Here is a 24,035-nt window from a genome sequence, read left to right as displayed (position 1 = left end):
TCCACCCCAGGAGCCTTGCCACTGAGGAGCTTTCTAACCACCTCGGTGACTTCGGCCTGGGTAATGAATGAGTCCGCCTCTGAGTCCCCAGTCTCTGCTTCCTCTTCGGAAGGCATGATGATGGGATTGAGGAGATCCTCGAAGTACTCCTTCCACCGCCCGACAACATCCCCAGTCAGGGTCAACAGCTCCCCACCCACACTGTAAAGTGCAGGTGGAGAGCTGCTTCCGCCTCCTGAGGCGTCGGACGGTTTGCCAGAATCTCTTCAAGGCCGACCGATAGTCCTCCTCCATAGCCTCCCCGAACTCCTCCCAGACCCAAGTTTTTGGCTCTGTGACCGCACGGGCTGCGGCACGCTTGGCCTACCAGTACCTGTCAGCTGCCTCTGGGGTCCCACCTACCAACAAAGATAAGTAGGACTCCTTCAGCTTGACAGCTTCCCTTACTTCTGGTGTCCACCACCAGGTTCGGGGATTGCCGCCGTGACAGGCACCAGAGACCTTGCGACCACAGCTACGAGCGGCCGCATCGACAATGGAGGTGGAGAACATGGTCCACTCAGACTCCATGTCTCGAACCTCCCCCGGGATCTGGGAGAAGCTCTCTCGGAGAACACCTCGCTGACAGAGGGTTCCGCCAGTCGTTCCCAGCAGACCCTCACGATACGTTTGGGCCTGCCAGGTCTGACTGGCTTCCTCCCCTCCCAGCGGATCTAACTCACCACCAGGTGGTGATCGGTCGACAGCTCTGCCCCTCTCTTCACTCGAGTGTCAAGACACGTGGCCGAAGGTCAGATGATATGACTACAAAGTCGATCATCGACCTCCGGCTCAGGGTGTCCTGGTGCCACGTGCACTTATGGACACCCTTGTGCTCGAACATGGTGTTCGTGATGGACAAACTGTGACTAGCACAGAAGTCCAACAACTGAACACCACTCGGGTTCAGATCGGGGAGGCCGTGCTTCCCGATCACCGCCCTCCAGGTCTCACTGTCGCCACCCACGTGGGCATTGAAATCCCCCAGGAGAACAATGGAGTCCCCAGTCGGAGCGCTATCTAGTACCCCTCCCAGGGACTCCAGGAAGGTCGGGTACTCTGACAACGGTGAGAGACCTGTCCCTGACCCGAAGGCATAGGGACGCGACTCTCTCGTTCACCGGAGTGAACTCCAACACATGGCGACTGAGCTGGGGAGCAATAAGCAATGCAACCCCAGCTCTCCGCCTCTCCCTGTGGGCAATGCCAGAAAAATGAAGAGTCCAGCCCCTCTCCAGGAGTTGGGTACCAGAGCCCAAGCTGTGCGTGGAGGTGAGCCCGACTATCTCTAGTCAGTATCTCTCAACCTCCCGCACAAGCTCAGGCTCCTTCCCCCCCTAGCGAAGTGACATTCCACGTCCCAACAGCCAGGGGCTGTGAGCATGGACCGGGCCGCCGGGCCACCCGCCCTTGACCGCCACCCAATGCTCTCTGCACCCAACCCCCATGGCCCCCTCTGCAGGTGGTGAACCCACAGGAGGGCGGGCCCACGTCGCTCTTTTGGGCTGAGCCCGACCAGGCCCCATGGGCTAAGGCCCGACCACCAGGCAGTCGCGCGCAAGCCCCAACCCCAGGCCTGGCTCCAGGGTGGGACCCCGGCTCCGCCATACCGGGCGACATCTCGGTCCTTGATTTTTTACTGGTCATGGAGGTTCTGAACTGCCATTAGTCTGACCCGTCACCTAGGACCTGTTTGCCTTGGGAGACCCTACAGGGAGCACAAAGCCCCCAACAACATAGCTCCTAGGATCATCCGTGTACGCAAACTCCCCCACCACGATAAGGTGGCAGCTAGAGGGGGAGGGATTGTGAAGTGTTTAGATGAATCAAACAAAACCATCAGAATTAAAATCAGAATTTAATATTTTCCAAAACAATTGAAAATTTTAAAATTTTCTGAGGAAGAACTGTGAACAGAGCTTAGATGAAGCAAACAAAAACATGATAATCAAAATCCATCTAGAACTGAAGGAAAAAAACATTTTGGGTAAATTTCAGTTTTCACCCTAAAAAAAGTCCACATTTTCTCCAAAAGATTAAATTGCAACATTAAAACATTCAGAGAATTAGAAAGCATCTCAGCATGAAGCAGGACTCCTGACTCAGACGCCATCTAACACCTCAACTCTACATCTGGAGTTGGTCTCCAGGCGCCGGACTGTGGCTGCCCACTACTCCTAGCGGTTGGATTGTGTCTAACTATAATTAGGATGGATTAAATGCAGAGGACAAATTTTGTTATATATATATATATATCTATATATATGTACAACAACAATACAGGCTATATTATTATATTAAAAAAAAACAACATACTTCAATGACTTGCTGACTGGTTAACCACCATGAACATCCAAAGACATCACACCTTCACACCACCTTGTATGAATTCTCATATGTCTGTTCAGGCAGCTCTTTCATCCAACTCTTTGACCACATTCAGAAGAGCCAAATGGTTCTTTTCTTTCTTTTTATTTGTGAATTTCTCTTGGATTTCTTTCTGATAGATGCAATGGGCCCTAGACCCCGGGTCAAAAGTTGAACCTTAAATATTGCTGGCATTGTATCCGAGGGCTCACTTTAGAATAGTGGGCATTCTCTGAATTGCTGACAACTGCACCTCATGGGCACTTGGGTGACCACTGATTGCCTCAAGGTATTTCTTCAGGTTCTTCTTCAAAAGGCCTGTTGCCCCACCACAACTGGGATGATATTGATGTCTTTCAATGATCATGTTCATAGGCCATTTTTAAGGTCTTGGTATTTTGTGATTTTTCCCTTTCAGACCCATTCAAGCCATAGTCATTGGGGACTGTTAGATCGAAAATTTTGGCATTTTTTCTTGATTGTTTCAAATGACAGTATCAGGCTTTATTGTACCTACTTTCTCTTCCTGCTGGGATGTCTTTAATGTAGAAGACGTTACTTTTCCATTGGATGAGACTGGTCCTGGCTCATGCTCCCAGATGTTTTCCTTTATTTCCACCTCCCGTTCCTTACATACTTACCAGTTGAGATATTTACAGATCTTATTGTGTCGGGATGTATGAACTGTTTGTTTAGGAGGCTCTTTTGTCCAAATCATTGACCACATTGAAAACACCCAAATAGTTCTTATCTTTTTTTCCATTTCTCTTAGATTTCTTTTTAATAGAATACAATGGGCCCCAGACCCAGGGCCAAAAAATGAAAATTAAATATTGCTGGCATTGTATCCGACGGATCACTTCAGAATGGTGGACGTTGTCTGAATTGCTGAAAACTGCACGACACGGGCACTTGTGTGACCATGGATTGCATCAAGATATTTCTTCAGGTTCATCTTCATAAGTCCTGTCACCCACCACAACTGGTATTACATCCATTTCTTTCAAAGACCATGTTGTTCATAGGTTGTTTTTAAGGTCTTAATATTTCATGATTTCTTTTTCCCTTTCAGCCCTATTCAGGCCATAGTAACTAGGGACTGTTACATCAAGAATTGTGGTTGTTTCCTCTTGCCTGTTCCAAATGACAAGATCAGGTTTTATTGCACCTTCTTCGATGCATCTTCCTGCTGGGATCTGGTATTTTGACTTTTTTTTTTTTTTTAATTTCTCTTCAATTTCTTTTTTACAGAGTGCAATGGACCCCAAACCTGGGGTCTACAGTTGCATCCTAATCATTAATCATTACTGGCATTGTATCCGAGGGCTCTCTTCAAGATGGTAACTGTTGCTTTAACTGCGGATATCTGCACCTCATGGGCACTTGGGTGACCAGGGATTGCCTCAAGATATTTCTTCAGGTTCTTCTTCATAAGCCCTGTTGCTCCCACCACAACTGGTATGATATCAATTTCTTTCAATGACCATGTTATTCTTAGATCATTTTTAAGGTCTTGGTATTTCGTGATTTTCTCCCTCTCAGCTCTATTCAGGCCATAGTCATTGGGGACTGTCACATCAATAATTTTTGCTGTCTTCTCTTGCTTGTTCCAAATGACAATATCAGGTTTTACTGCACCTCCTTCGATATGTCTTCCTGCTGGGATCTCTTTGTCATAAAAGACACTCACTCCACTGAAAGCCATCAAAAGCCGCCTGGATTTTACAAATGGTTATTAACACGGAGGTGTTTTTCCTGTGCCGCTGCACCGCACCGGCTGCGTCCCGACGCGCGGATCCGTCCGCACGTCTTTCATTAAAAAAAATCTCCTTTAACAGTGGAATATCCGGATAAAATGCTGAAACCGACTTCTTCTGAAACTTCTCTGTTCTCTCACGACGTCCTGGATCAATAGAGCCTGAAATGTGGAGGTTTTCAGCTTGAACAGGCTGATGACGCCGCCTGAGAGCGCTGCATGACGTCTCGCACCGTGAAAAGTCCTTAAAGCGACAGAATCACCTCAAAATCTCTCATCAGCCGTTAAAATTTTCACTGAAAACCATCTTAATTTTTCGAACCGTGTCCACTTCGATGTGTCTCACAGGTTTAGAAAAAATTTTGATCAAACAACGCGCCAGTCTCTCAGCAACTTCTCAGACAAAGGAATTCCGACGAGGGGCTGGACGACTCCTCCCACAAGGAGTGCTCACAGGCGAATGACGTCACCGACAGGCGTGGAAAAACTCACGCATGCGCACGAGGGTTCAAGCATGTCTGACGTAAAAACATATGAATGAAATCCATATAGTTTTTGAAAAAAATAAAAAGGACCGTTACTTTATTGACAGCCCTCGTAGTTACAGCGCTTTCTGAAAGACTTCTAGTGTAATGAAACTTATTCCCCACTGCTGGGTAGTCCATCAGAGTAAATGTAAATGTTATTAAGAAATGATCAGACAGAAGGGAGATTTCAGGGAATACTGTTAAGTCTTCAATTTCCATACCATAAGTCAGAACAAGATCTAAGATATGATTAAAGTGGTGGGTGGACTCATTTACATTTTGAGCAAAGCCAATTGAGTCTAATAATAGATTAAATGCAGTGTTGAGGCTGTCATTCTTAGCATCTGTGTGGATGTTAAAATTGCCCACTATAATTATCTTATCTGAGCTAAGCACTAAGTCAGACAAAAGTTCTGAAAATTCACAGAGAAACTCACAGTAACGACCAGGAGGACGATAGATAACAACAAATAAAACTGGTTTGTGGGACTTCCAATTTGGATGGACAAGACTAAGAGTCAAGCTTTCAAATGAATTAAAGCTCTGTCTGGGTTTTTGATTAATTAATAAGCTGGAATGGAAGATTGCTGCTAATCCTCCACCTCGGCCCGTGCTACGAGCGTTCTGGCAGTTAGTGTGACTCGGGGGTGTTGACTCATTTAAACTAACATATTCATCCTGCTGTAACCAGGTTTCTGTAAGGCAGAATAAATCAATATGTTGATCAATTATTATATCATTTACTAACAGGGACTTAGAAGAGAGAGACCTAATGTTTAATAGACCACATTTAACTGTTTTTATGCTCTATTGTAGTATTTTCTTCAATTCCCAAATATTTGTACGTGGAATCCTCAGCCAAATCTTCAATAGTGTTCCCCTCATCCAACTGTATATTTTCTGTGACCTGCTTCTTACCACCTCTGATTGTACATTTAGAGCATTTATCCAGCCCAAATTCCATACCGATTTCTTTAGAAAACGTATGGACTGCCTCCACTAATCTCCTGAGTCCCCTCAATGAATCTGCAAATATCTTTAAGTCATCCAAGAATAGAAGGTGGCTCACCGCCTGTTTATGTTTTCTTCCTCTACCTCCATCTAAATCATACCCGAAGTCAAATTCCTTGAGAATCTTGCTTAATGGATCAATACTAAGACAAAAAAGGAGTGGGGAGAGACTATCTCACTTTTATGTCTGGGATTATTATCTGACCCTCTGTATGGCTTAGAGTGATGGTGGTGTTCCACTTATTCATTTGAGTTTTCAAGAGAGATCTTACTTCCTTATTGATGTTATAAAGTTCTAGGCATCTCATAATACATGAATGTGGGACATTATCAAACGCCTTTTTGTAGTCAATCCAAGCCATGCTGAGGTTTCTCCTGCTTCATTTGCAGTCCTCCAGGATAGCTTTGTCTATCAATAACTGGTCTTTAGCTCCTAATATTTTTCTGAAACAACCTTTCTGTTCCTTCTCCAGGTAGCCACCAGTGTCCAGATGTTCATAAACGGCACCGGCTATAATTTCTGTCAGCCATTTGTAAGTTGTTGTTAAGCAGCAGATGGGTCTATACTTGTTGGGAAGCTGTGTTTCCTTGGTCTTTGGGAGTAGGGTTGTGTTCCCAGTCGATAGCCAGTCTGGTGTATCCTCTTTTCCGTTTAATATTTTTGTGAAAGCCGCGGCATAGTGGTGGTGCAATGCTGTCAGTCTTTTTAACCAAAAATTTGGGACTTTATTAATGCCAGGTGCCTTAAAGTTACTATATTCATGAATTTTATTTCTTATCAATTCTTCAGTTATGATCATTGCTGGCATTTGCTGTTTGTCTTTGTTTTTCCGTTTTATTATTTCAATCCACTCAGCCTCTTGGTGCTGTTTAGGGTCTTCAAACAGTGGTCTCCAGAATCTCTCAACTTCTTCTCTCTCAGGTGGCTGTTGTACTTCTACTGTATCCTTTGCCATATTTCTATAGACTAGTCTAGGATTGTTTGCAAACTGCTTGTTTATCTGTTTGGCCTTTATTTTCTTATCTTTATTTCTAATTTGAGCAGCTAATGCTTTCACTATGGCTTGGTGCTCAGCCAGCCTCGCAGCCAGTTGATTATCTTCAATATTGTATTTTCTTTTAATGCGACAGACTTTTCGAAGAAGGTTTGTTTTATGACTTTGGCCTCCCAGAAATAGACACCTGGGAGATCTCTGCTCTGAGGCAACTAATTTTCTGTTGTAATGTCTTTTTCCATCACGGCACGCTATTCCTTTCCCTGATTTTGGTTCTTCTGTCTGAATAATGGGGGACTAATTTGCTTTGTATGTACCATGCCGCTCCGTAATTTACACAATCTTTCCAGCTGACGAGGAATTGCTTCTTTCAATTAAGAAACATCTCTAAGCTCAGGAAAATGGTGTCTCGAAATGATTTAGAGCTTATTATTCATGCTTTTGTGTCAACACGTTTAGACTATTGTAACAGTTTGTTTTCATGTCTAAGTTGCGACGACTGCAGTTAGTACAGAACTCTGCAGCGAGAATTCTGACACAAGCTAACAGGAGGACTCATATTTCCCCAATTTTAAAGGAGCTTCATTGGCTGCCAGTGTCCTTCAGGATCAATTTTAAAATTTTGGTTTTAACCTTTAGAGCTCTACATGGCCAGGCGCCTCCCTATATCTGTGACCTCATCCAGCCTTATGCCCCTGCCAGGGCATTGACGTCTGTGGACCAAAATTTGTTGATGGTTCCTCGCACCCATTTTGCAACCAGAGGAGAGCGATCCTTCCGGGCTGTTGCTCCTAGGCTTTGGAATGGTCTCCCGCTCTCTCTGCGCTCACAGGACTCTGTCGACACTTTTATAAGCCAACTTAAGACCTTCTTTTTTACACAAGCTTTTGCTTAGCTTTTGGGCTGCTTTGCTATCCTATGTTATGTTTTTAAATGTCTCGGCCATTGTCTGATGATTGTGTGGTGTACTGTGCTTTTATGTTGTGAAGCACCTTGTGGCTCTTGTCTGTGAAAGGTGCTATATAAATAAAATTTACTTACTTACTTACAATTTATTTCTGATAATGTGGTTCCTTGTGGAACCAGTTTAGTCAATCCTAGGTTGACTTTCTGCAGCATACTTTTGAACTTTTTTATTCTCCTTTATCAATTTAGGGCGCTCATCCATTTCGATTCTCCTCGTTTCCTCAATTTTATTTGCCAATTCTTCTTCCAACTCTAGCTGCTCTGGGTTCAGATGCATCTGTATATTGTTTTCTGGACAAATTGGTGTATGGCTTGTTTTTTGGTGAGACAATGCCTGATTTCTTTTTTGTGGGGGTGGTGTTTGATTCCCATCTTGTTGTGGTGGTGCCTGACTCCGACTTCTCCTTTGGTGTGTGAGGCTGGCTTGATCTGATGTTCTTCTTGGTGGTGCAATGGGTTGTGTGAGGGGGCAAATGCCATCCCTGACCATTTGCTCAGCCTCTTGCTGCATCCCATGTAATTCAATATCCATGAAATGTTTTTGTACAATAAAGTTGTGTTTCTGGGTGGTAAGTCGGCCCCTTGGTATATCGTTTTTTACTTGGGCAGTGATGGTGAAATATTCTTTGCCACTCTTTACTTCGTTCTCTCTGGTTGGTGTATTTTATTTTCGCATATTCCATTGCACCACAACAATACCCACTCTTCCTCCCTCTTCCATGACTCGCCTCAAACTCAAGCCGTTTCCCCTCCTCCATCGACTGATGATCCTTTATTACTTCTTTGTGGGCTTCTTCCTTTATTTTTTGTATGTCCTCTGCTGTCAAATATTTTGTAATTTGAGAGGCGATCATTGTAATTTTGCAGTTGTGGTGACTTCTTTCTTTTCCGTTGGGAAATCCGCTTCTTTTAGCCGCTCCTCAAATACTGCCTTTTTCCTCCTGCCCCACTTCTCATGCCTTGAGTAAGCGAAGCAGTAGAAGATCGTTTTCTTCTCTTCAATGGTCCAATTTACAGTGGCGTAGTTTCCTAGATTTCTTTTGGCCCTTTGAGGCTGTTGCTGCTGGAGTCCAGGATCAGAACTGTGCTGATCTGATGGGTTATCCAGCTGAGTGCTCCCGCAGGAGAGATCATTCCCTGCAGCACCATTACTTTCCTCACACACCCTGGTGCTTAGGCGTGATTTGGGGACCTTTTTATCCTGGAAGACATCCGGCCAGTACAATTTGCCATTTTTCGACTTTTCCATATTTGCTTTGTGGAGTTTTTAGCTTTGACCTGTATGAATTATCATATGTCTGTTTAGACTACTCGTTAGTCCAAATCTTTTGCCACATTGAGAACAGCAAAATGGTTTTTGTCTTTGGTTTTTCATTTATCTTTGATGTCTTTTTAGTAGAATGCAATGGGCCCCAAACCTGGGGTCTAAAGTTGCACCCTAGGCTCTATAGTTATCCTAACCAGATCTGGCATTGTATCCGAGGGCTCTCTTCAAGATGGTGATCATTCCCTTAGTTGCAGACAACTGCACCTCATGTGCACTTGGGTGACCAGGGATTGCCTCAAGGTATTTCTTCAGGTTCTTCTTCATCAGGTCTGTTGCTCCCACCACAACTGGGATGATATCGATCTCTTTCAATGACCATGTTGTTCGTAGGTCATTTTTCAGGTCTTGGTATTTGGAGATCTTTCCCCTTTCCGCTCGATTCAGGGCGTAGTCATTGGGGACTGTCACATCGATGATTTTGGCTGTTTTCTCTTGCTTGTTCCAGATGACAATATCAGGTTTGATTGCACCTCCTTCAATGTGTCTTCCTGCTGGGATCTCTTTGTCGTAGAAAACCGTTACTTTTCCGTTGGATGAGAGTGGTGCTGGCTCGTGCTCCCAGACATGTTCTTTGACTTCCATCTCCAGTCCCTGATCTTGTGCTCCAATCAGAATTCTTTCTCCATCAAAACCAAGTTTTTCATTTTTTAGCCACTGCATTGATCCAACTTTGTCGATGTATTCCTTTTCAAGTTCTTCTTGGAAACGTCCAGCTCTTTTGTGCTGTTTCCATCTTTCCACTCGATGTTTTCATTCTCTTTTGCTGTATTGGTCTCTGGTCTGTCTTGCAAGTTTTGTTGCAAGCAGGAGGCTGTTGCTTTTTCTCTCTTGTAGAAGTTCTCCGCCAAAGTTTTTTGCCAGTTTAGTGATTGAGGTCCGTTCGGTTAAGGCCTCGTGGTGTTGTGCGACCCTTTTTATGATTTCTTCTTCAGAGCTCTTTAAGTAATGTCCAATACTTATTATCGATGCTCTGTAGGCCTGGTTGATTTCAGTGAGACCCATACCGCCTTCTCTGCGAGGGAGATATATTCTGTCCATGCACTGATTTCTGTATGTGACTTTGTGGAGGGTGAGCATCTTCCTGGTTTTTGTGTCCAACTTATTAAGCTCACATTGTGGCCAGTCCACTATGCCAAACCCATAGGTCACCACTGGTATTGCAAACTGGTTTATGGCTGTGATCTTGTTTTTTGGTGTCAACTGTGTTTTGCAGATCTTTTTTAAGCGGTTTAGGTATTCTTGTGTTGTTTTTGTTCTCATTTTCTTGTGCTCAATTGTATTATGTTGTTCGATTCCCAAGTATGTAGTATGTGGAGTCTACGGCCAGATCTTCAAAGTAGCTCCCTTCATCCAATAGTATGTTTTTGGTTTTTGTCTTTTTACCTTTTGTCATTGCGCATTTTGAGCATTTATCCAGTCCAAATTCCATGCCAATGTCTTTTGAGAACTTATGGACAGTTTTCACGAGGTGACTGAGTCCCTTTTTTGTGTTGTCATAGAGTTTCAAATCGTCCATTAACAGCAGATGGTTCACAAGTTTGTTTGTTTTTTTTTTCCTGCTTCTGCTTAAGTTATATCCGATGTCATGCTCCTTCAGGGTTTTGCTGAGCGGGTCCATGATTAAGCAGAATAAGAGAGGTGAAAGGCTGTCTCCCTGAAATATCCCTCTCTGAACTCGTATGTCTGGGATTGTTATTTGTCCCTCTGTGTGACTGAGGGTGATGGTGGTGTTCCACTTCTTCATTTGTGCTCTCAGGAAAGATCTTATTTCCTCGTTGATGTTGTAGAGTTCTAAACACCTCATGATCCAGGAGTGTGGTACACTGTCAAATGCCTTTTTGTAGTCAATCCAAGCCATGCTGAGGTTCCTCTTCCTTTTTTTGCAGTCCTCCAGGAAAACTTTGTCTGTCAGTAACTGGTCTTTAGCTCCTAATCTTCTTCTGGAACATCCTTTCTGTTCATTTTCCAGGTAGCTACCAGTGTCAAGATGTTCATAAATGGCATCAGATATGATTCCTGTCAGCCATTTGTACGTTGTTGTTAAGCAGCAGATGGGTCTGTACTTGATGGGAAGCTGTGTTTCCTTGGTCTTTGGAATTAGGCTTGTGTTCCCTGTCGTTAGCCAGTCTCGTGTGTCCTCTTCTCCGTTCAATATTTTTGTGAAAGTCGCAGCATAATGTTGGTGTAATGCTGTCAGTCTGTTCAGCCAAAAATTTGGGATTTTGTCGATGCCAGCTGCCTTGAAGTTACTGTATTCACTCATTTTCTTTCTGATGTCCTCTTCAGTGATTACAATTGCTGGCATTTGTTGTTTGTCTTTGTTTTATTTTTTCAATCCACTCAGCCTCTTGATGTTGTTTTGGGTCTTCAAAGAGTGGTCTCCAGAATCTTTCAATTTCTTCTCTCTCAGGTGGCTGTTGTACTTCTATTGTGTCGTTTGCCAGCTTTCTGTACACTAGTCTGGGATTTTTTGCAAATAGTTTGTTTATCTGTTTTGCTTGTATTTTCTTGTCTTTGTTCCTAATTTGTGCTGCAAAAGCTTTTACTAAGGCTTGATGTTCAGCCAGCCTTCCACCTAGCTGTTTGTCTTCAACATTGTATTTTCTTTTAATGCGATTTACTTTTTTAAGAAGATTCTTTTTGTGATTCTTGTTTCCTAAAAATGTGGCCATTTGGGAGATCTCTGCTCTTGGGCGGCTGATTTTTTGTTGTAATTTCTTTTTCCATCGCGGCATGGTATTCTTTTTCTTAATTGTGGTTCCTTTTCTCTCCAAATCTTGTGGGGCTAATTTACTTTGTATGTACCATGCCGCTCCATAATTTACAGAGTTTAACTCTGTCAATGTGGCTCCTTTTGGGACCAGTTTGGTCAGTCCTATGTTAACTTTTTGCAGGATATTTTTAAATTTTGTATTCTCATTTAGTTTAGTCAGCTTTGGATGCTCTTTCATGTCCACTTTTCTTGTTTCTTCAATCTTATTTGCCAATTCCTCTTCTAGTTCCTGCTGTTCTGGGTCTGTGTGCACCTGTATATTGTTTTGTAGATGAGCTGGTGAACTGTTCATTTTTTCGGGGAGCAGTGAGTTGCTCGTTTTTTTGGGAGGCAGTTAATGGTTAGTTTTTTCGGGGGGCAGTGAATGGTTCATTTTTTCGGGGGGCAGTGAGTCGTTCGTTTTTTCGGGGGGCAGTGAATGGTTCGTTTTTTCTGGGAGCAGTGAATGGTTTGTTTTTTCGGGGATGTACTTTTTTTGAGGGCAATCATTTTTTGGTGGTGCAATGGGTTGTGTCAGAGGGCAGATGCCGTCTCTGATCATTTGCTCAACCTCCTGTTGCATTGCTTTTATTTCATCCTCCAAGAAATGTTTTTGTTTGATAAAGTTGGATTTTTGGGTCGTGTGAGTCTTACATGGGATGTCTTTCTTACTTGGGCAGTGGTGGTGGAATATTTTTTGCCATTCACTAGATCTCTTTGTCTGGTTTTTGGGGTATTTCATTTTGGCATATTCCTTTGCCCACAGCAGTATCCACTCTTCCTCCCTCTTCCACTGATTCCTTTTAAACTGGAGTTGCTTCCCTTTATTCATCAACTGATAATCTTTTATCGCTTCCTTTTGGGCTTCTTCCTTTATTTTTTTTTTTATTTCCTCTGCTGTCAGATATTTAGTGATTTGTGAGGCGATCGATCCAGTTTTGCAGTTGTGGTGGCTTCTTTCTTTTCTGGTGGTAGATCCGCTTCTTTTATGCGCTTCTCAAATACTGCCTTTTTCTTTCTGCCCCACTTCTCATGCCTTGAGTAAGTGAAGCAGTGAAAGATCTTTTTTTTCTCTTCAATGGTCCAGTTTGATGCTGTTGTTGCTGGAGTCCAGGATCAGAACTATGCTGATCTGGTGGATTATCCAGCCGAGTGTCCTGTTCCAGTATTTGTCGTCGATCAGAACAGCTAAATTGTTTTCTTCTTGTTTGCCGCTCCTTTTGTTGCTCTGAGCTGTTCTTGTGACCAGATGCTTTTCCATATTTAGAGCTTTTATCACTGTCATCAGTCTCAGTTCCAGAACTGTCTGAACTCCTGCCACTGGTATCTGGTTCTAAATGACTGTTTGGACCAGAGTTTTTTGTCTTTTGGTTTTTCATTTATCTTTGATGTCTTTTTAGTAGAATGGAATGGGCCCCAAACCTGGGGTCTAAAGTTGCACCCTAGGCTCTATAGTTATCCTAACCAGATCTGGCATTGTATCCGAGGGCTCTCTTCAAGATGGTGATCGTTCCCTTAATTGCAGACAACTGCACCTCAAGTACACTTGGGTGACCGGGGATTGCCTTGAATTTCCTTCTACAAGAGTACAGTGGGCCCCAGACCCGGGGTCTAAAGCTGCACCCTTAACATTACTGACTTTGTATCCGAGGGGCTCTCTTCAAGATGGTGACCTTTCCTCTCCTCGAATACTGCCTTTGATCTCCTGCCCCACTTCTCATGTTTGAGTAAGCGAAGCAGTGAGAGATCTTTTTCTTCTCCCCAATGGACCAATTTATAATGATGCAGTTTCACTGGATTCTTTTAGCCCTTTGATGGTGTTGTTGCTGGGGTCCAGGATTTTACCAATTAACAATTTATTTACCCGTGACAATTAATCAGATTTTTTTTAAATCACTTTCTTTGCACGACCAGTGGATTATCCGCAGTGTACGCATATCACTCGTAGATTTGTCACTTTCATGCATCAAACAGAGAGTTACACTCTCCATGCTAGTTCAGTTTCAGACTCGCTCAAACTTTGTTTTAGTTACATGCATCAAAAGTGGAAAATAAATTGTGATATTTCCACAATACAGATATTATACTGATTTGTGCTGCAATGTATGTAAAGGACCCTGTCTAAACAGTTGATGAAAGTAGTTTGGCGTTATAAACTCTTATTTGTAAGATAAAATCAAAGAGATGGTAGCTTACCTGTGCTACAGCCAGCCTTAATGGGGTGCGTGTAACTATAATTACATGCATCTTTTTCAATCCGGTGATGCTTCCCGGCCTAACCAGAAGACGGTTGCTAGCACCACTCATGATAACAGGCTAAGTGGACTACTATTACAAAATCAAATATATTTCAATTAACAGACTGTTTCTGGGACCAGACTTCATTCACAGCCTCTCATTCTCCCTCTCTCTTTTGCAAACCCATTATTTCATTTTTTTTTTTTTAATGATTCTGTCAAACCACAGTTCAAAAGCAATGCCTGATTTACATAAGTTAATTTTCAGTAAATTTTATTAATTATTACTTTTGTCAGTTTCAAGTTATTTCAATGACCATTGTGGGTTTTTCTTTCTTTCACATGTGGACAAGTTTATCCACATGTGTATGACTACAAAATATAGTAAAACATCTAATTTATGAAAGAGGAACTGGGGGCAGTGGTATTTCTCTCATATATTTTGGGATTGCCCAACAATTTAGATCATTGGAAATGTGTGCAAAAGGAAATAAGGAAAGTCTTGGGTATTGAACTACATCTTGATTCAACCATGTACATACTGGAGATATCACCTAAGGATCTGACAGACAGAGACTGTAAATACTTATGAGTCTTGCTCTTGATCAAATCAAATCAATTTTATTTATATAGCGCCAAATCACAACAAACAGTTGCCCCAAGGCGCTTTATATTGTAAGGCAAAGCCACACAATAATTACGGAAAAACCCCAACGGTCAAAACGACCCCCTGTGAGCAAGCACTTGGCGACAGTGGGAAGGAAAAACTCCCTTTTAACAGGAAGAAACCTCCAGCAGAACCAGGCTCAGGGAGGGGCAGTATTCTGCTGAGACTGGTTGGGGCTGAGGGAGAGAACCAGGAAAAAGACATGCTGTGGAGGGGAGCAGAGATCAATCACTAATGATTAAATGCAGAGTGGTGCATACAGAGCAAAAAGAGAAGGAAACACTCAGTGCATCATGGGAACCCCCCAGCAGTCTAAATCTATAGCAGCATAACTAAGGGATGGTTCAGGGTCACCTGATCCAGCCCTAACTATAAGCTTTAGCAAAAAGGAAAATTTTAAGCCTAATCTTAAAAGTAGAGAGGGTGTCTGTCTCCCTGATCCGAATTGGGAGCTGGTTCCAGAGGAGAGGAGCCTGAAAGCTGAAGGCTCTCCTTCCCATTCTACTCTTACAAACCCTAGGAACTACAAGTAAGCCTGCAGTCTGAGAGCGAAGCGCTCTATTAGGGTGATATGGTACTATGAGGTCCCTAAGATAAGATGGGACCTGATTATTCAAAACCTTATAAGTAAGAAGAAGAATTTTAAATTCTATTCTAGAATTAACAGGAAGCCAATGAAGAGAGGCCAATATGGGTGAGATATGCTCTCCCCTTCTAGTCCCTGTCAGTACTCTAGCTGCAGCATTTTGAATTAACTGAAGGCTTTTCAGGGAACTTTTAGGACAACCTGATAATAATGAATTACAATAGTCCAGCCTAGAGGAAATAAATGCATGAATTAGTTTTTCAGCATCACTCTGAGACAAGACCTTTCTAATTTTAGAGATATTGCGCAAATGCAAAAAAGCAGTCCTACATATTTGTTTAATATGCGCATTGAATGACATATCCTGATCAAAAATGACTCCAACATTTCTCACAGTATTACTAGAGGTCAGGGTAATGCCATCCAGAGTAAGGATCTGGTTAGACACCATGTTTCTAAGATTTGTGGGGCCAAGTACAATAACTTTGGTTTTATCTGAGTTTAAAAGCAGGAAATTAGAGGTCATCCATGTCTTTATGTCTGTAAGACAATCTTGCAGTTTAGCTAATTGGTGTGTGTCCTCTGGCTTCATGGATAGATAAAGCTGGGTATCATCTGCGTAACAATGAAAATTTAAGCAATGCTGCCTAATAATACTGCCTAAGGGAAGCATGTATAAAGTGAATAAAATTGGTCCTAGCACAGAACCTTGTGGAACTCCATAATTAACCTTAGTCTGTGAAGAAGATTCCCATTTACATGAACAAATTGTAATCTATTAGATAAATATGATTCAAACCACCGCAGCGCAGTGCCTTTAATACCTATGGCATGCTCTAATCTCTGTAATAAAATTTTATGGTCAACAGTATCAAAAGCAGCACTGAGGTCTAACAGAACAAGCACAGAGATGAGTCCACTGTCTCAGGCCATAAGAAGATCATTTGTAACCTTCACTAATGCTGTTTCTGTACTATGATGAATTCTAAACCCTGACTGAAACTCTTCAAATAGACCATTCCTCTGCAGATGATCAGTTAGCTGTTTTACAACTACCCTTTCAAGACTTTTTGAGAGAAAAGGAAGGTTGGAGATTGGCCTATAATTAGCTAAGATAGCTGGGTCAAGTGATGGCTTTTTAAGTAATGGTTTAATTACTGCCACCTTACAAGCCTGTGGTACATAGCCAACTAATAAAGACAGATTGATCATATTTAAGATCGAAGCATTAATTAATGGTAGGGCTTCCTTGAGCAGCCTGGTAGGAATGGGGTCTAATAGACATGTTGATGGTTTGGAGGAAGTAACTAACGAAAATAACTCAGACAGAACAATCGGAGAGAAAGAGTCTAACCAAATACCGGCATCACTGAAAGCAGCCAAAGAGAACGATATGTCTTTGGGATGGTTATGAGTAATTTTTTCTCTAATAGTTAAAATTTTATTAGCAAAGAAAGTCATGAAGTCATTACTAGTTAAAGTTAAAGGAATACTCGGCTCAATAGAGGCTGACTGTCAGCCTGGCTACAGTGCTGAAAAGAAACCTGGGGTTGTTCTTATTTTCTTCAATTAGTGATGAGTAGTAAGATGTCCTAGCTTTACGGAGGGCTTTTTTTATAGAGCAACAGACTCTTTTTCCAGGCTAAGTGAAGATCTTCTAAATTAGTGAGACGCCATTTCCTCTCCAACTTACGGGTTATCTGCTTTAAGCTGCGAATTTGTGAGTTATACCACGGAGTCAGGCACTTCTGATTTAAGGCTCTCTTTTTCAGAGGAGCTACAGCATCCAAAGTTGTCCTGAATGAGGCTATAAAACTATTGACGAGATAATCTATCTCACTCACAGATTTAGGTAGCTACTCTGCCCTGTGTTGGTATATGGTATTGGAGAACATAAAGAAGGAATCATATCCTTAAACCTAGTTACAGTGCTTTCTGAAAGACCTCTACTGTAATGAAACTTATTCCCCACTGCTGGGTAGTCCATCAGAGTAAATGTAAATGTTATTAAGAAATGATCAGACAGAAGGGGGTTTTCAGGGAATACTGTTAAGTCTTCAATTTCCATACCATAAGTCAGAACAAGATCTAAAGTATAATTAAAGTGGTGGGTGGACTCATTTACATTTTGAGCAAAGCCAATCGAGTCTAACAATAGATTAAATGCAGTGTTGAGGCTGTCATTCTCAGCATCTGTGTGGATGTTAAAATTGCCCACTATAATTATCTTATCTGAGCTAAGCACTAAGTCAGACAAAAGGTCCGAAAATTCACAGAGAAACTCACAGTAACGACCAGGTGGACGATAGATAACAACAAATAAAACTGTTTTTTGGGACTTCCAATTTAGATGGACAAGACTAAGAGACAAGCTTTCAAATAAATTAAAGCTCTGTCTGGGTTTTTGATTAATTAATAAGCTGGAGTGGAAGATAGCAAGGAAAATGACCACAAGCTCTTGTTTGTGCCCACAACCCTCCAAGAACATGGATAGGAGAGAAAGAGTAAAAAAAAAAAAAAAAAGTTTATATCATGGAAAAAAAAAGTCACAGCAAGAATACAGTTGAAACTAGAAATATTTGCGACAAAGAAACCAATAACAAAAATGATAATACAGATCTAAACATTTTTATTTTATATAAATATTTTGTAACTATCTATGTTAGTTTGAGGTGCCATTTTGGTTTCCATGATATTTAGGTTCCCCACCACTAGCACCTGTTTCAGATCTGCAAGTACTATGGACTGTTTGGGATGGAGTCAGAAAACATGTCGTCTATTTATTAATATGCATAATTTTTAAGATGGGGAATGACAGACTGATTTACATGGATGTGTATGTATGCAAAGAGGTGCAGATATGAGTGGACTGGGATCTATTTACGTGAAAGAAACACAAAGTTTGAAGAAAAAAAAAAAAAACAGTATCCAGCCCTTTACCTCTTTTGTTCTCTTCTTTTAAATGAGTCATTTCTTCTTCCTGGTCTGTGGTCATTCCTTCTTCAGCAGGTGTTAGCTGTAGTTTCACAGGGACTTCAGACATGTTTGTAGAAAGACTTTAAAACACACAAAAGAAAGAGAGAGTCAACAACCAAGTGGAGGAAAGTCTAAAAACGGGCCGATGACCAATCACAATTGTGAGACAACACCGAAATGTCCCTGTGCTGGGACAGATGTCCTAAAGCAGGAGACACCAACTCTGATCCCAGAGATCACGTGATGTGCAAGTTTTCCTTACGTACCCGCTGCAGCCAGCTGATGTGTGTGTGTGAGTGAGTGAGTGAGTGAGAGAGAATATTAATGTCCATATTTGTTTAAATAAAACTAAGATGGTGTTAAAATAAAATCAAGTGTTCTGAGCTTACACAGTCAGTGATGAGGAAGAGAAAAGAAGACAATGAGACAGTCCCCATTTTGTGGCAAAGTAATGGGACAAGTTCATTTGCGAGACATTCGTCAATTGAATTTCAATTTATTTTATTTTATTTGTGTAGCACCAAGTCACAACAAAGCTGCCTCAAGGTGCTTCACATGAGTTAGTTCTAACCTTACCAACCCCACTGAGCAAGCACACAGGCAACAGTGGTAAGAAATAAAATTTGCTCTTGTGATAATGAGGACGAAACGTCAAGCAGACCAGACCCAGAGGGGTGACCCAATGCTTTGGCCATTCTAAAAGTTACAAGGTTTTTACAAATTGTACAAGAGATTCTTTACAAACAGAAGAGGAACACAAACAAAATTATTAATTTCCATCCTTAATTGAAAATGGAGTAGAGTCCATCTTGGGTCTCTAATACATAGGTGTCCATGTTGTATTAGAGACCCAACAACAGGGTCTTTCCGTGCTGTAGGCTGCAAGGAAGGACCTCCGGTCAGTCGTGCAACAGGCGTGGCATCCCGAGGTCAGTCCGGTGCACTGGGGTGCATGGCCAGGAGCAGTCATTGGTGGTGTCAGTGCCTCGGACAGAGAGGAGTAGAGCAGAATCAGTCGGCCAGAAATAACTGCACCTGAGGCATTAATTCACAGGAAAGCAAAGACATTGCTAGCCCTGTGGTTGCCGGAAACTAGCCCTGTGCTTCACAAACAGACCCGGAATTTAGATATAGCGAGGCACAGACTTGTTCCGTTGCTAATAATATGAATTAAAAGGAGAGGAAACTTAGTTCCATACCACACTGGTATGCTAGCCATACAAGAGGGAGAAGAACTTCTGCAGTCATTCCAAAAACAAAGTACACTTCAAACAGACAATGTGAAAGCGAAAGGGATTACAGAAAAGTTGATCAACTTCAATCATACTCAATGACCAACCGTTATGAGTTGTAGAAAATGAAGAATTTCGCAGCCTGATTGAACACTTGCAGCCAAGATATAGTTTACTATCCAGAAGAAATTTATTGCGTTACGAGAACTATACAACAGAGTGTCAACCAAGTCAGCTGAGAAGTTAAAAGGAGTTCCAGCTCTGAGCTTTACTACAGATATTTTGACTTCAGATGTCTGCTCAATGACACTGATAAGTCTCACTGTGCACTGGGTTGACTCAGATACACATAGACTCTGACTGACGTTTTGTGACTGACGTTACATACCCATGAAAGTAGTTTAAATGAAAAGAATCTTGGACATTACGACGTGAACAAGCCCATTTCTGCTCGTGTTCCCTTGTCAATGTGGATAGCGGTATTGCAAAGCTTATGCAGAGGATGAATAATCAGTTCCTACAATAGATAGAAAATGATTCTAAATCATTTATATTTTGAAGGGAGAAAAACATATGTTTTGACATGGTATAGCTAACTTTCACCACATCATTGTAATTGAAATTACTTTCTTTCCGCACAAGTGAATATTTATATTCTTACAATTTCAAACACTATTCTCCCCCATTTAAAAAAAGAAGACTTTTTGCCCTGTGAGCCTCTACAACATGGAACTGCCCACATTCATTCATTCATTCATTCATTCATTCAGGAAAATGCAAGTAACATGAAGGATGTGATGAAGACATGGCAGTTCCTAGTCTGGGCTGTTTTTGCTCACATGAAAATTCAGTAGGTATATCTTATATAGTATATTCCAATTCTAAGGTGGAACTACGCTAGTATACTAAGGTATATCTAAATATCTAAAAAGGAAGAGTAAAATTCCAGATGCCCCCTGGACACCTCGCTGGAGAGGTGTTCCGGGCACGTCCCATTGGGAGGAGGCCCCGGGGAAGACCCAGGACACACTGGAGGGACTAAATCTCTCGGCTGGTTTGGGAACGCCTTGGGGTTCCCCCGGAGGAGCTGGGGGAGGTGTGTGTAGATCGGGAGGTCTGGGCGGCTTTGCTTGAGCTGCTGCCCCCGCGACCTGACTCCGGATAAAGCGGAAGAAAATGGATGGATGGATGGATAGAAGAGTAAAATAGAACAATAGAAAAGAGTAGAGTAGAGCCACTTAGGTGCCTGGTCTTGAGAACCAGGAAATATGCTCAGCGGTAGTGATGTATTAGCAACAGTATATAACAGCAGGAAGATCGTAGCACACTTCAAGCATTCAAAACTTGCACAATCTTGCTTCGAAGATCTGGAACACAAAATTCAAGGTGCGGGAACCATGACCACCCCAACTCCTCTTATTCAGGATGTTCAAACAAGATGGAATAGCTCCTTCCATATGATCAAGAGCCTTCTGAAAGAGAATCGACCACTCTGCGCATATGCTATCAACCACAACTTGCTGTCAGCAAATGAGTGGGGTTTTACAGAAAAAAAAACAGTGACCATGTGGGAACCCTTCGAGGAGTTAACCAGGAAAATCAGATCAGCGACCGGCCGACCGCCTCTGCAGCAGACGTAATCCTAGCCATCACAGCTTGAAAATGCCTGCTCGCCAAGGAGAACAGTACTGACAGCAGCATCAGAACAATGAAAAGCATAATCCTCCGAGCTGTCGGCAGGTGATTGAGCAGCATAGAAAGTGAACCCCTCTGCCCGATTTATTAATGCTGGCTAAGTTTTAAACTGAAAATTAAATCCTGCTAAACCAAAGTGTCTGTGTAGCCTACAATGAATTGAATAAGGGGGAGGTTTGTGTGTGTGTGTTGTCTTGCAGCAACATCAAATAAGTTGCAGTCAACCTATTTCAATTTTGTGTCAGATTCTTTACAAGTAGAGAAACTGCAAGGAGGGCGAAGGCTCTCCTGACACAAGAGCTTGAGAAGATGGAGCAAGTACGGCTCAGCGCATCAGCTCATGAAGGAGAAGCAACGGAGGCAGAGCCAGCAGAAATGGTCGCTTGCATGGAAGCTGGTCCAAGCACTGGTTGTCCACCAAGGACAAAGAAGAATTCTGGAGGAGCATGACAAACCTGCAGGAGGTATTCAGGCAGTGGTTATTCAAATGCAAACGTATTTGAAAGAACCACGACAGGTGAGAAAGATAGCCCTTTCCAGTACCAAGCAATAGTGCTGGGTTGAAAAGATCAATTTGCCGATTTTAAAATCGATTCTCATCCGCTGCAGTTGGGCCGTTACCTTGTTTCCGAGGGTGTATAATGGCAAAATGATCATTTCTCTCAGAAGCAGTGGGACCACAATTTATTCATCAACCTCTGTCAAAGCCATTTAAAGATGTCAATCGTGACTACTGGGAATCTTGTCTAATGTTGCAAGCAAGGAAAGAGAATCGTCTGCCGTTTCAGAAATTAGTTTTTTTTTTTGTTTTAGTACCTCATAACGTGCCTTTTCCGTGGGACACCGCACAAATGTTCTCTGGTGTGCCCTTTTCCCAGCGCTCACTGCGTGGCTTTTCGCTGTTTCACAGTTGTGAATCTTGTGTTGTCTCGCAGCCTGTGACTTACGCGAGAGGTCGGTTTCAGCAGAGTTCTGGTGTCAGAAGCTCAGCACTCGCAGTGTAAAAACACCTTATAAAGTATGGATCATCGGGGTACGGCAGAAGTCCATCACAGGTGCTACACCTCCTCTAGAAAACCCTCTCATCTTGGGAGAATGTGTCATCATCATAATTGCCTATGAACTCGCTGAATCAAGGCCATCCACATCCTTGCTTTGCCATTGTTTACTGCAAACTCTGCTGGTGCATCTTGCGAAGCACAGGGGGCCGCCAGGGGGATTATGGGAAACATTAAAGTACCGAATGGGAAAAGTTCTCCTGCCTTTTCCCCCAGTGCTCGCTGCGCAGTACGCTGCAAGAAAGCTTTTCCCATAGCCGCGTTCTCCTGCTACAGGAGAAAAGTGTGCTTGCTTTCAAACCAGAAGGTCACTGGTTCAAGACCACCCATCAAGACCTTGCCCATCCTCAATGTCATGTGGACTTGTGTCTGGAAGGGCATCCGGTGTAAATCAACACAGATCTGCTGTGGCAACCTTGAGCAAGAAGAGACAAGCTGAAAGAACTTATGATGGTTATTTTTCTTATCCAGTCTCCTGCTCTTCATGTCGACTTGTATCTCGGTTTATTTGTGCAGTTGGAACATCAGCAGTTTCCTTCATGATAAATTAAGTCTTCTGATTCTAACTGGTTATCAGGGTGCTGCGTTTTGAAGCTCAGCGTTTCTACAACAAAGTGAATAAAGTTTAATAAATTCTGCTTTTTATGTTCAGAGGTTTGCATCACTGTGATTTAGAATCTTTGAGTGAAACCATGGTGTTGTGCTCAAACTTCAGCAGTTTGGAGTCATGATGTTGATACATGAGCTGCCGATTTCACAAATTCTGATCGGCTTCATCAGTCCATCACCAAGCTGAACTGTCCTTCATTTATCATCATAAAGCACGGTTTGTCTTGTTTATTTTAGCTGATATTTGGTGTTCAGTCTATAATAAGAACTCCAACACAAACTATCTTTTGGATGTGGTGGAGTTGGTCTGAAATAAAGTTTAGTGGACAAACCTGCTCTGGATCAGCGAACTTAAGGCTTGAAAACAGCTTCCAGCACGTTGACTAGTTTCTTCTCTTCTTTAAATCCACTCGTTTCTTCTTGCTGCTCTGCGATCTGTTTGTTTCTAACTCAAATATCTCAGCATTAGCAGCAGTTAGCCGCTGTTTCTACAACCTTCTCAGCTCTTCCACCTTTTCGCGCTAACTTCGCCTTTTCTTCTTCTTCCGGTTTACTGTCGACCTTTGTGCTTATGAAGCTCTTCAAAACTTATTCGAGGATCACAGAGTGAAGTTTGATCTGTTCAGAGAAGAGTTTCCAGCGTCTCCAGCTAACTAGCTTTAGCCTCGGATGAAAACAGGAAACAGTTCTTCTTCTATCGAGTTTATTGGCGGTTTGCAAACCGATACAGTGCATTACCGCCACCAATTGTTCGGGCGTGAAGAATGAGTCCGTCGTGTGCTATATGAGGAAATGGGGAGATAAGTGAGGAGGAACAAAACCGGTGGCTGAAATTACACTGTGAATAACCCTATTCTCTTTGAATATGCAAATACATGCCTCCAAGCTGGTGGTGCTTGGTAGTGGAAGACTCGGACGTGACTTGGCTGCGCACCACCTTAATACTCCGCACGCGAGCATTCTGGGAAACGTAGTTCCAACGACAGAACACATCTCCCTTTAAAGAGGAAAACATATTAAAAAAAAAATCTGTTAGATAATATCTGTGTGTTCGTATTTATTTTGCTGAACTTGTGTGTTATTTCCCTATTTCATTATTTTTCTTTTGATATCAAATATTTACTTTATTTGAATAGTCATACTTTTTACGAGTTTTTGTTATCTGTTTAGCAGTGCCTGAAAACTGGTTCTAACTGGTTCAAAGTTTCAGCAGACAAAGGGAGTTAAGTTTCCCA

At 42.3% G+C, this 24,035-nt stretch overlaps 1 protein-coding gene and 1 long non-coding RNA gene across 2 annotated transcripts in view; one reads left to right on the top strand and one right to left on the bottom strand.

The window, feature by feature from the left end:
- LOC117504818 overlaps positions 1 to 24,035 on the bottom strand; it is a 3,434,143-nt gene that overhangs the window by 532,616 nt on the left and 2,877,492 nt on the right. The window lies entirely within an intron of this gene.
- Positions 1 to 24,035, top strand: part of LOC117504910 — a 360,669-nt gene that overhangs the window by 218,323 nt on the left and 118,311 nt on the right. Inside the window, exon 3 of the long non-coding RNA XR_004558969.1 lies at positions 23,038 to 23,047. This is a non-coding gene — a long non-coding RNA (uncharacterized LOC117504910). The remainder of the gene's footprint in view (positions 1 to 23,037; positions 23,048 to 24,035) is intronic.

The sequence above is a fragment of the Thalassophryne amazonica genome, chromosome 23, assembly GCF_902500255.1.
Source record: "Thalassophryne amazonica chromosome 23, fThaAma1.1, whole genome shotgun sequence".
NCBI classification, from domain to species: Eukaryota; Metazoa; Chordata; class Actinopteri; order Batrachoidiformes; family Batrachoididae; genus Thalassophryne; species Thalassophryne amazonica.
Note: the sequence above shows the minus strand (reverse complement) of the source record. Positions and strands in the feature narration are given on the sequence as shown.